A 13,488-nucleotide genomic window follows, 5' to 3' on the forward strand; every position below is an offset into this window, starting at 1 on the left:
GCAAAGGTAAGGCGACACCCGTGGGGATACCGTGCGTGAGGCCGCAAAGTGATATGAGGTGTTACCGGCTAGATCGATGTGACATCGAGTCGGGGTCTTGACAGCGTTGGCATCAGAGCCGGACTGCCTGTAGGTTCTCCAAGCCAAACTGGTCGATGTTGAGTCTAGAAACTCTTTAGTTATATGTAGGGGAATTGTTTGTGGGTTGGAACGTAAGGCTCTTTTTACTCCTTTATCTTATGACATTCTGATCTGAGTCAGTCCATTCTTCCACCGGGGGTTAAGGAATTAGGATCTATTCTCTCTATCAGGATCACGTGTTACTAATCAGTAGTACCTTATAAGTGTGATGGATACAAGCCTAGTTCAGTTCTATTACCACATTATGTTGTTAGAATGGATTCAGAACCTGGATATGATGATGTTGAGTGTGTACGAAATCCTTTGTCAAATGTCTCAAATCCTTCTTGAGCATTTACAGCTGTTATGCTGCCGAAATTTTGCTAGAAATTCTAATGCCTTTGCATTATGATTGTGCTTTCAGATGGCCACTCGCGACCTCAATCAAGTGGTTCGCCTGACTCGATGCCTAGATGTACCCGGCCATACTGCCAAGTTGGTCAGGGTAATGACTGAGGCTGGATACCGTTGGTATCCTGAGTACACGGTCGAAGAGCAATTCCGTGACTTCAATCAAAGCCAGTATCTCTGCACTGTCAGGATATTTCCATCTTATCCTGGATCCACCGAGCCCCTTCACTGCTCCTATGGACTCGGGGTTACTATTGAGATGGCTGTGCAGGACGCCGCCTACTCTATGATGACCATTATGCGAGTCAGATCTGGACTATTTCGGGACTCTGATTTCCGGTATATGCCAGGATCACTTCCGGGAGCACAAGGGTATCTCCAGGCTATCTATGCTGACCCCACCCAGGAGGATTCACGGACTCGCACCACTGCTGAGATGCTCGAGGATAAGGACCGTGAAAATCGGGCCTTGAGGTTAGAGCTCTTCAATACCCGTGCTGACCACTGGGCCACTTTGACTCGGTTCGCATCGGCGGTGCAAGCTGGATATTCAGATATGCACGATCTCTATCCTGTGAGATCTGCTCTGCCAGACGTGATGGGTTGGCGTGATGTAGGAGGCATCACCCCACCTCGTGGTCCCCGCAGGCCACCGTCTGTTGGTCCAAGGCCTCATCCTAGCCCCTATGGTCCACAAGCTCCGCGACATCGTCTGTTTCCGGATGATCATGTTGAGCTTCCAGGCTATGGAGGTGACTTCTATGAGGACTACTACGGATCGGTCTGAGTTAGTGGTAGTATCACTAGTTCGCACTAGCTGTGTCGTCTATCGTCCCGCGCGACTCGTGGGATATGACCTAGTTTGTACTCTTTCCGGAGGTGTAGAAAAATAATGTATAGGAGCTTGGAATGCCTCCGATGAGATGTAATCCTCTTTTCACCGTATTAGTACTTTGTTTGGTCTTGTACTAAACCCTATATGGTGTGTATGACGATGGAATAAAGAAGCAGTTTCTGTATTTACCATGTCATACGGATGATCATCTTGCATTTCGAGTTATCCCTTACATTTTGTTTCCTATGTCAGAATTTTATCATCTTGACTAAATCATTATCTTGTTTACCTAGGATGGTCAACACGCGCACTAACCCTGCTCCTCAAGAGCAGGCCGAAGGCAGTGAAGTCAGGGATGCAAATCTGCCTCATCCTCCTTCCCTAGCCGAGGTTATGATGGAAGCTGAGAGAAACAAGTGGGAGACCAACCGTTTGTTGGAGCGTATTGAACAGAACACTGCACACCATCAGAGGACTAACGTGGTGTCACTCAGTGATTTTATCAAATTACATCCACCCACGTTCCACCACTCCGTCGAGCCTCTCGACGCTGATGACTGGCTTCGCAGTATCGCTCACAAACTGCGTTCCGCGCTGGTAGCGGAGGCTGACAAGGTCACCTTTGCTGCATATCATCTTGAAGGCCCCGCCAGTCTATGGTGGGAGAATTATGGAGCTATGCGCCCAGCGGGGCATGTCACTACTTGGGCTGAGTTCAGCGAGGCTTTCCGTGAACATCACATTCCGGAGGGTCTCATGGACCGTAAACGTGAGGAATTCTGCAATTTCACCCAAGGCCGACTTTCTGTGGATGTTTACAGCAGGGAGTTTGGTAATCTCGCACGATATGCAACCGAGGAAGTTTCTACTGACACCAAGAAGCAAGCAAGGTTCCGTAAGGGACTTAGTCCTGAGCTTCGCCGTGACCTCCGTCTGCATGAGTGCACATCTTTTCAGAAACTTGTCAACAAAGCCATCAGTGCTGAAACTGGTCAGACTGACTATGACGCAACACGCAAGCATGGCCGTGACATGGGTTCCTCATCCGGTGCTGGTCCTCAGAAGCGCCGCGTGTGGGTGCCCAACACCGCCCTGCCACCCAGGTTCACACCGAGGCCATCTTTCCAGGCGCCTCGCCCTGTTCAACAGTCTGCACCGGCCAAGCCCTATGGGGGTTCAACCAACAATGCTCCTCCACGTACCAGTTCCGTGACTTGTTTCAAGTGTGGGGAATCTGGTCACTATATGCGTGAGTGTCCCCAGACCAACCCCAACCAGTCTGCTAAAGCTGTTGGCCGTGGCAAGCCGACAGGAAAAATATTCCACGCCAAGCCGGTCACCGCTTCACGTGGCCATGTCAACTGTATCTCTGCCGAAGAAGCTCAAGAGGATCCCAACGTCGTTCTCGGTACGCTTCTTGTTAATTGCCACCCGGCATCTGTTCTTTTCGATACAGGAGCCTCTCATTCTTTTATATCTGAAAATTATGCTCGTTTGCATAACGTCGCATTCGGTGATATGCCAACCTCTATGGTAATTCAAACTCCGGGATCCAAATGGCAAACTTCTAGAGTAAGCCATGGAAATGAAATCCAAGTCGACAGACTTGTTTTCCTCGCGTCTTTGATAGCCCTTAAATCTTCAGATATTAATATCATTCTGGGTATGGACTGGATGTCAGCTCATCATGCCCAAATTGATTGCTTCTCTAGGACTGTTCAACTCACCCATCCTTCGGGGAAGATAGTCAATGTCTTGACCCGAATAGCCAAGCGACAATTATATTCTCTTAACGCCAGCCCTTTGCCAGACCTTGAGGACATTCCGATAGTCCGTGACTTCCCGGATGTCTTTCCAGAGGAATTGCCAGGTGTTCCACCTGACAGGGATGTTGAGTTCGTAATAGACCTCATTCCAGGAACCGTTCCGATTGCTAGAAGACCTTATAAGATGGCACCCCTAGAACCAGCCGAGCTTAAGAAACAACTCGATGAGTCCTTGAAAAAGGGTTTCATCCGACCTAGTTCATCTCCGTGGGCTTGCCCCGTCCTATTCGTTAAGAAGAAGGATGGTACGGACCGGATGGTTGTAGATTACCGACCTGTCAATTTGGTCACAATCAAGAACAAATATCCACTTCCCAGGATCAACGATCTGTATGATCATCTCGCTGGATCCTTAGTCTTCTCCAAGATGGATTTGAGGTTGGGCTACCATCAAATCAAAATCAGAAACGGGGACATTCCTAAAACGGCCTTTGTTACTCATTATGGCCAATGGGAGTACACCGTCATGTCCTTCGGTTTAACCAACGCTCCAGCCACCTTTTCTCGGTTAATGAACTCAATCTTCATGGAGTATCTGGATAAATTCGTCGTAGTTTATCTCGATGATATACTCATCTACTCCAAGAACGAGGAAGAACATGCCGAACATCTAAGGCTAGTGTTGAAGAAACTTCGAGAGCATCGCCTTTATGCCAAATTTTCTAAATGTGAATTCTGGTTGTCAGAAGTGACCTATCTGGGTCATGTAATATCTGGTAAAGTATTGCTGTTAACCCTGAGCGAGTTCAAGCCGTCCTTAATTGGACTCCACCCGAATCGGTCAAGCAAGTTCGGAGTTTTCTAGGCTTAGCGAGCTATTGTCGTCGCTTTGTCGAGAACTTCTCCAAGGTTGCTAAACCTCTAACCGAACTCCTCAAGAAAGATAAGAAGTTCGAATGGACTCCACAATGTGAGCACAGCTTTCAGGAACTGAAAAGACGCCCGACCTCTGCTCCCATACTGGTACCGCCAGACTTCTCCAAGGACTTTGTTATCTACAGCGACGCCTCGCGACAAGGACTAGGTTGCATTCTCATGCAAGATCGACATGTAATTGCCTACGCTTCATGGCAACTGCACCCACATGAGGAAAATTATCCTACTCATGATCTAGAGCTTGCAGCCGTAGTCTATGCACTTAAGACCTGGCGACATTACCTCCTCGGTAATCGTTGCGAAATATTCACTGATCACCAAAGTCTGAAGTACATTTTCACCCAACCGGATCTGAATCTCAGGCAAAGACGTTGGGTTGAATTGATCACAGACTTCGACTTAGGAATAACCTACACCCCAGGGAAAGCCAACGTCATGGCTGATGCGCTAAGTCTTAAATCTTATTGTAACAACCTGATGTTACAACAAAGTCAACCGCTTCTCCATGAGGAATTTCGGAAGCTTAACCTTCACATTGTACCTCAAGGTTTTCTTTCCACCTTGGTGGCAAAACCTACTCTTACGGATCAAATCATCGCTGCCCAAAAGCGAGATAAGGGAATATCTAAAATCAAAGAGAACATTGCTAGCGGAGGTGCTAGTTGTTTCTCCACAAATGATCATGGTGTTGTGTACTTTGAGAACCGTCTAGTGGTTCCCAAGAACCAGCATCTACGGCAGTTGATCCTTAAGGAGGCTCATGAATCTCCTCTCACCATTCATCCCGGTAGTACTAAGATGTATCAGGACCTACGCCAGAGGTTCTGGTGGACTAGGATGAAGAGAGAAATTGCTTAGTATATTGCTAATTGCGACGTCTGTCGTCGTGTAAAAGCAGAGCATCAACGGCCTGCTGGCACCCTTCAACCCTTAGCTATTCCTGAATGGAAATGGGATAAAATTGGTATGGATTTCATTACCGGTTTTCCCAGGACCAAGAGAGGGAATAATGCTATTTTCGTCGTTGTCGATCGTCTTTCCAAAGTAGCCCATTTCTTACCTGTTCGTGAGAGTATAACCGCTAGCCAGCTGGCAGACTTATACATCTCCCGAATAGTGTCCCTCCATGGTGTTCCTTTGGAAATTAACTCGGATCGAGGAAGTCTTTTCACCTCTCGATTTTGGGAAAGTTTCCAAAATGCTATGGGAACCCATCTCTCCTTTAGCACCGCCTTCCACCCTCAGTCGAGTGGTCAAGTGGAACGCGTCAACCAGATTCTAGAAGACATGCTTCGAGCCTCTGTTATCTCATTCGGAATGGACTGGGAGAAGTGCCTTCCATTTGCCGAATTCGCTTACAACAACAGCTATCAATCTAGCTTGGGTAAAGCCCCTTTTGAAGTTCTCTATGGACGACGGTGTCGAACACCCCTTAACTGGTCAGAGACCGGGGAAAGACAATTCTTTGGCCCGGACATGATTCAGGAAGCAGAAGAACAAGTTCGTATCGTTCGTGAAAAGTTGAAAACAGCCCAATCTCGTCAAAAGAGTCAATATGACCGAAAACATAAGGCTATGACTTTCGAGGTTGACGAGAAGGCTTATCTTCGGGTCACCCCTCTGAAGGGAACCCATCGTTTCGGTATCAAAGGCAAATTGGCTCCTCGTTACATTGGACCTTTTCGCATTCTCGCCAAACGAGGAGAAGTTGCCTACCAGTTGGAACTACCTCCGCACCTCTCCAGAGTCCACGATGTCTTCCACGTTTCTCAACTCAGGCGTTGCTTCTCGGATCCTATCCGTGAAGTGGACCACGAAACGCTTGATCTCCAAGATAATCTTACATATCGAGAGTATCCCGTTCGTATCCTCGATCAGGCCGAACGTACCACCCAACGTCATAATATCAAGTTTCTCAAAGTACAATGGTCGCACCATTCTGAGGATGAAGCAACTTGGGAAAGGGAGGATCGTCTTCGACTTGAATATCCCGCCTTCTTCCCGGAGGAACCCAAATCTCGGGACGAGATTCTTTTGAGTGGGGGTGAGTTGTCACACCCTAGCTAGTCATGCATTAGAGTGTTGCATCATGTTTACTCTTTCATCAGAAACTTGAAATGGGGATCTGTGAAACCCTCAGAATCATTTTTGAAAATGATCCAAATAAAAATTTCTCCAAAAGGGTCCAAGAAAATGCTCATGTTGCTCTCTGAAAATATTGGACAGAGATAAAAAATCAAACCAATATTTTTAAGAGCTCATAGGTATTTATTTTGGGCATTTGGAATTAATGCATAAATATTTGCATTGGAAATATATTAGTTATATATATTAATATATGTCCAAATATTATGCCATTTATAAAGGAGCTCTGGAATAATATATCTAGCTCCTGCAAAAATTGGCATAAGGTAAATAAATGATTTAATATTTTATTTAAATCAAAACAAATGTCAGAAATTAGAAAAATAAATAAATAAAGGGAGAAGCTTACCTGGGCTCCTCCCTGTGCAGCCCAGCCAGCAGGCGGCCCAACCGCCTCCCTCCTCTGTCGTCTTCGTCCTTGACAGAGGGAGGGGAGTGTGGCCGGCGCGCGTGCGCGCCACCGCGCCACGCCACCTGCTCGCCCGCCTGCCTGCCCTCCCCTCCTCGTCTTGATGCCCTGGACGATGCCACGCCCTCCCCCCTGCTCTCTCTCACTCTCCCTCGGTTCCTCCCTCCTCTCCCTCGCTCCCTCTCTCACGGCCGAACACAACCATCGCCGCCGTTCGCCATAGCAGCCATCACCGGCCACCCCTCGCCCCTCCGCTGAGCTCAGGAGCTCCGCCTCGACCCCCTCTTCCTCCCCACCGATCCACGGGTCTCCGGAAGCCCTGCATCTCCGCCCACATCGCCGTTCCCCTCCTCGGCCACCGGAGATCATCGCCGTCGATTCGCTGCACTCCGGCCGTCCCCGAGCCCGCTAACCATCCCTGCAGCTCCGCGGTGAGCCCCCGGGTCGTCTTCCCCTTCTCCCCGAGTCTCGTTCGACCTCTAGGCCTTAGCCCCGTCTTGGCCGAGAGCTCCACGCCGCCGGCGATGTCGCCGTCGTGGCCACAGTCACCGTAGCGCCCAACCGAGCACACCCACGTCTTCACCGCACCGCGTAGAAGCCGTAGGTGCCAACCCCGCATCTCCGCAGCCGTTGTAGCCTCGATCCCGAGCTCAACCGAGCTCCGGCAGCCGCCACGGTCGTTGCCGTCGTCGGTACAGGCCACCCCAGGCACGGCCACCACCACCGTTCGACGCGCGGGAGCAAGGGCTCTCCAACGAGCCCAAGCACGGCCTCGCCCGTGCCCTGTAGCGCGATTCCGCATCGCGCCGCCGTCTCGGACCTCACCGGCGTCATGTCGCCGGTGGGTTTGACCCACCTTGACCACGGCAGGACCCCCCCTGTGTCCCTGACAGGTGGGCCAAGCCCTGTAGCTAATTAGGATTAGCACTAACCGAGTTAGTTAAACTAACTACCCCCGCTGACACTGACCAGTGGGCCCCAGCGCCACTAATTCCTAATTAGGATTAATTTAACCCTGTTAAACCCCCCTGTCACTGACATGTGGCCCCCACACGTCAGGTTTGACCCCAGCCAGCCACAGTTGACCACTGACGTCATGCTGACGTCATGCTGGCGCAATATTTATATTTCTGGATTTAATTTAAATCAGGAAATTCCAGAATATTATTTAAACTTCAAAAATTCATAACTTTTAATCTGTAACTCCAAATCAGACAAATTATATATGAAAAATGATCAGAAAAATCCAATCTATCCATCTGTACTATTTTCATGCATGATCAAACAAGTTAAATTGATGTTTTAAGCAGAACAAGGAAAATCACTCTAAAAGGCCATGTTTGAGTTTGAAATTTGAATCTTTGATTCAAATTTGTTCAAACCCTTCTGGTTTTAGTTGCATTAGCCCAACACACTCATATTGCCATGTTTCATGCATGCATCATATTGTTGCACATTGTTTGGTGATGGTTGTGTATCGGTGTCCTTTGCGACAGGTTCTGCCTCCGAGGAGTACCGTGATTACCCTAACGAAGAACCGTATCAGTGCATCGAACCATCAGGCAAGCAACCAACCATTTGATCATATCGATACAATCCCATGTTCTCGCTCCTGCTCTCTTTTACTGCATTAAGACAACGCGTTTCAAACTGCTGTGTGCTACGGTAGTTGAACCCATTTCCTCTGCATGACCTGTCATTGCCACAGTAACTAGATGAAACCCACTAGCATGTGTAGGAGTTGTTTGAGCCATATGTATGTGTTGTTCCTACCTTGCTATGCCTGCTATGCTTAGAGTCGTGTCAGGTCTGGTTCATCTGGGTGATGGGCTAGAGTGAAATGATTATGTGGGTAATGAGAGTGGTGTGGTGAACACGATTTGGTAAAGGTATCGATGAGAGGCCATGTAGGAGTACATGGTGGGTTGTTTCATTGAAGCCGACCTTAAGCCCCGAGATCTGTATGTGTGATTTAAGAATCAGCTACTACCATGCATTGGGCCCTGAAATATGACCCCGCTCGACTTCTTATTCACCCTAGCTCTCTGTCCAGGAGTTGCAAGTAGTTTCTGGTGTTTGTAGCCTACTGGAGGCCGTGGACAGCGCTGACCGTAGGGGTGGGCTGTGATGCGGTAGGTACGTGGCACGGTGTACCGAATACCCGTTAGGTATCTCGGGAACCCTGTTCACATCGTTCGGGGCCGTATGGGAAACCTCGGCCGGACTCCCTGCGGATGGAACCTGGATAGGCGATAAACCTGGACTAGAGGCTTAAGTGTTTAGGTAGGTCGTGGTCTACACCCACGTCGGCTTTCGCTTGAAGTCTGCCGAGCACATGTCGTGTGCAGACGCTAAGTGGTGGAAACATGTATGAAGAAGTACACCCCTGCAGGGTTAACATGATCTATTCGAATAGCCGCGTCCGCGGTAAAGGACTACTTGGTTGCCTATACAGTTCATAGACAAGTAAATGGAAACCACTAAAAGCCTCAAGATAAGTGTGAGTGCCGAGGATGGCTCTTCCGTAGGAAGACGGAGGCGGATCCTCGGTAGCGTATTGAATTGGTGAGTAGTGGACTCGTGTGCGCAAAACCAATTCAAGTTGGAGTATCGTAGGATAGTCTAGCCAAGAGTCAAAGATGGCTTGCTGCAATAACTCCACCAACCCTTCTTGATACTATGCATGTATGTAGGATCTGATGTAAGTCTTGCTGAGTACCTTTGTACTCATGTTGCTATAATTTACATTTTTACAGAAGACGCTGCAACCCCTTCTGATGGGTTCTATGTAGACGTTGACATCAACGAGTAGGCTAAAGGCCCAAGTGGTGATCCTGAGCTTGTGAAGGACCATGTAGTATAGCTAGGCTTTCCAAGCCTCTTTTATTTTACTAGTTGTCTGTACTCAGACAAGTTACTTCCGCTGCTGGTTTGTATGACTGTATGACTTGAATGTTGGGTCGTGAGACCCGTACCTTTGTGTATGTTATGTATGGCTCTCTGAGCCTTAAATAAAGTACTTGTGTCGTAGAGTCATGTTGTGATGCTTCGTTGTATTTGCACATATCGAGCATATTGTGTGTATGATTGAAATGCTTGGTATGTGTGGGATCTGACTATCTAGTTGTTTATCTTTAGTAGCCTCTCTTACCGGGAAATGTCTCCTAGTGTTACCGCTGAGCCATGGTAGCTTGCTACTGCTCTGGAACACTTAGGCTGGCCGGCATGTGTCCTTCTTCGTTCCTGTGTCTGTCCCTTCGGGGAAATGTCACGCTTTGAGTACCGGAATCCTGTTAGCCCGCTACAGCCCGGTTTACCGGAGTCCTGCTAGCCCAGTGCTACAGCCCGAACCCACTTGCTGATGACCGACACGTTCGAAGCTGGGTCATGGATGCCTGTCCCTGTAAGTCTGTGCCACTTTGGGTTTACGACTAGTCATGTCAGCCCGGGCTCCTTATCATATGGATGCTAGCGACACTATCATATACGTGAGCCAAAAGGCGCAAACGGTTCCGGGCAAAGGTAAGGCGACACCCGTGGGGATACCATGCGTGAGGCCGCAAAGTGATATGAGGTGTTACCGGCTAGATCGATGTGACATCGAGTCGGGGTCTTGACAATAAAAGTGTATAATAAAGCCCATAATCATTCGAAACAGATAATAATATAGCATGCATGCTTCATAAATTATAGATACGTTGGAGACGTATCAGCTGGCAGGTTGCTGAGCTGGCGCGGTGGCGGCATCTTCATGAAGATCTGCATGCCACCATGCAGGTGCTTGCTGAGTTGGCCTCGGGACCGCACGTCGCCACACAGGTGCCCGCCTGGATGGCTGGGGTGGCAGCTGCATGGGAACGACAGTGGGGTCTTGGTGCGCGTGGGCCTGGTCGCGGCCCCGTTGATGTTCTTGGCAAGGGTCTTGCCGGGGGCCCCGGCAAGGGCCTTGCCGTGGCATTGTGGTCGTCCTCGGCAAGGATCTTGCCGGAGGCCTCATGGATTTATTTGGCAAAATATCTCACCGAGGATCGTCGTCTTCTGGTCCTTATCTGATCTTGTGTGTAAATGATCTTTCACAAAGATCTGCATGCCACCATGGAGGTGCCTCCCGAGCCTTGGTTCCAATGTCGTTGATGATGTCCGAAACCTTGGGCTCAAGGGTGGCACACTCCACTGGTGTTGGGCAAGTTGCCCCGGCAAGGCCCTTGCCGGGGCCGTGGGGGCCACCCGGCAAGGGTCTAGCCGGGGGAGTCCACCTCGCCCTCTTGCTCTTTGTGTTCCTGTCTTGGCGTTGCCTTGATCGTCTCATGGCTTTGGCTTCCCTCCCCTGCCCTGCTAAGTGTGGCCGCAGGCGCGGCTCTGACTGCCCGTGCACAGGTATAGGGGTGCAAAGTAGAGCCCCTACTTCTGTACACCGACAGGAGCCCTCGGGCTTGGGCCACACATAAGCGCGACGCATTGTTGGGCTAGGCCCAGAATGGTGCGTGGGCAGGCGGGGACGATTTTTACCGCGGTAATTTTTTTCTGCCCGCTGCGCTTATCCACGACCTGTGTTGAATGCGCAACGTGGAAGGCCGCGCGTGACATGGTGGGCATGCGTGGGGTGCCTGCTGCATGTAGGCGTCATGTCATAGTAAATGGTAAAGAGGCGGCCCGTGTCTTCCCCATAAAAAGGAATAACCGCAGGTGCGCCGCTCACTTACCCTCTGTGCTTTCTCCAATCTCGGCACTGCTGCCCCCCATCTTCTTCCTCCTCGCACTCTCACTTGCGCTAGTCGCTGCTGCGCCCCCGTTGCTCTCGATCCTCTCCCTTCGCCCAGCCGCCATGGCGCCCAAGACTGGCAAGGGCAAGGGCAAGGGGTGGCCAAGAATGTCGTGGAGAAGGAGGCACCGGAGAACGATGCGATGGTGCGGCCGGCGCAGTTCGCCTACTTCTCCTCGTCGTTGGTCGACGTGTTCCACCTCAAGGATTTCTTCAGGCCTCTGTGGGCGGCGGAGACGACGGGTCACCCTGCCACGCGCATCATGCCCACCGACTGCAGCGAGGCCGGCCCAAATCGGTACCCCTTCTTCGTCGATTTCTTTTCCTGCAGGCTCTACCCCCCTTTCTCTGATTTCTTCAATGATGTCATGCGTACCTTTGACTTCCGTCTTTTGGACCTCACGCCAAACACCGTGGCGTGCATGGCGTTCTTCGCCCACCTCTGCGAGGGCTTCATTGGGGTGCTTCCCAGCACAGCGCTCTTCAGCCAGTACTTCTCCCCTCTCCTCCAGCCAGGGGGCGCTCTCTCTGAAGCATCTCCTGGATCCCGAGGGTCCGAGGGAGAGGAATGTATCCGGAGGGTGCCCACAAGGAGAGGTGGGAGGAGTGGAGGGGCCGGTGATGCTGGATCGAGGAGAAGAATCCGTCGGAGTTATGCCGGGTTCGCCGGAGCCCGCCGCTTCATGGCGAGGACTGGAGCGACGTCGACACCAACGACACGAAGCTCTCGATCGCCATCGCCAGGATCCATCACCTCACCACGGCCGGGCTCACCCTCAAGATGATCGGGGTAGACTTCATCTACCGCCAAATCGCCCCGCTGCACAACAAGGGGAGGCCGGCCTGGGATTTCCCGGCCTGAAGCACAACTTCACGGTGATGGGACACACCCATTACTGCCAGAGGCTCTTCCAGCTTGACGTGTTCGCTGATGGCAGGGTGGAGAGGACCGGCAGGGCTGTGAAGGCCGACAAGGTCATCAAGGGGCCCCTATTTGGGTTGCCACCGGGTGTGTTCCCGCTGAGCAACAACACGTGCCAAACCGCCATTCTCGAAAGGATACTGGTCTTCAACGCGCACGACCTCGACCCGTCCTGGGTCGATCTCCCGGCACGCGAGGTCCAGGAGTTCTTCGACAGCTTGTCGGAGGGCTTCGAGCGTGATGAGCCGCTGCTCATCGCGAACACCACCCAGGCGAAGATTGACTATATCGTCGCCAGGGTGGCGGAGGCACAGCTCGCCATGGAGGCCGGCAACACTAGTGGCATGGAGGATGAGGACAGCGTGGCCGCGGAGGAGAGGGAGCTCGCCCATTAGGCAGGGGCTGCCGGGAAGGCCAGCGGTGCCAACACCGGGGCCCCTCTCGTCGAGGAGGTGGTCCAGTAGTTGACCAAGGGAGAGTCCGAGGCTGACGATCCTCCAGCCCCGGGAAAAGGGCGTGTTCTGCGGCGGGCCAGCTCTGGCGAGCCGGTCTGGCCCAGGAGGACCGAACCGTGGCAAGGGGCCCAGGGGGAGTCCATGCGCCAGACAAGGGCTGCGGCAGCGAACAAGGCGGCAAAGACCACGGTGGCAAAGAAGAGGGCGACCGCCTCTTCTTCGTCCAAGCGTCGCGGGACTACATCCCCTTCCCCTCCTCTCACAGATGTCGACCCGGAGGTCACCTTCGACCTTGGGCCCCTCAGCCCAAGGAGGAAAAGGAGGGCAACGGAAGAGGAGGCAGAGGACGAGTAAGTGTCCGCCCTTCATTATCTCCGTTCTGCCAGGCCATGTTATTTTTAGTGACTTGTTTTTGTCTTCGCAGGGACAGGGAGACGCTGGCCCAGAGGGTGGCGAAGAGGGCTAGGGCATCAGCGAGCAACCAGCTCCCGGCGGGCGCTTTGCACACGCCGGTGGTGGAGATCAGCTCGGACAGTAGCCCCTGGCTCAGCCCCCAGCGTGCGTCCACCGCCTACTCCTCATCAACGTGCGACGGGGTATGATCTTGTGGTACTGAATTTGCCGTGGCTGCAGGAGGAGGACAACAGCAGGAGGAGCCACCAAGGGCCACCCCCAACACGCCGCCCCCATCAACCACACCGCCCGAGGGGCGTCCCCAGCAAGGGCA

This window comes from Triticum aestivum, chromosome 7B (assembly GCF_018294505.1).
Source record: "Triticum aestivum cultivar Chinese Spring chromosome 7B, IWGSC CS RefSeq v2.1, whole genome shotgun sequence".
Classification (NCBI taxonomy): Eukaryota; Viridiplantae; Streptophyta; class Magnoliopsida; order Poales; family Poaceae; genus Triticum; species Triticum aestivum.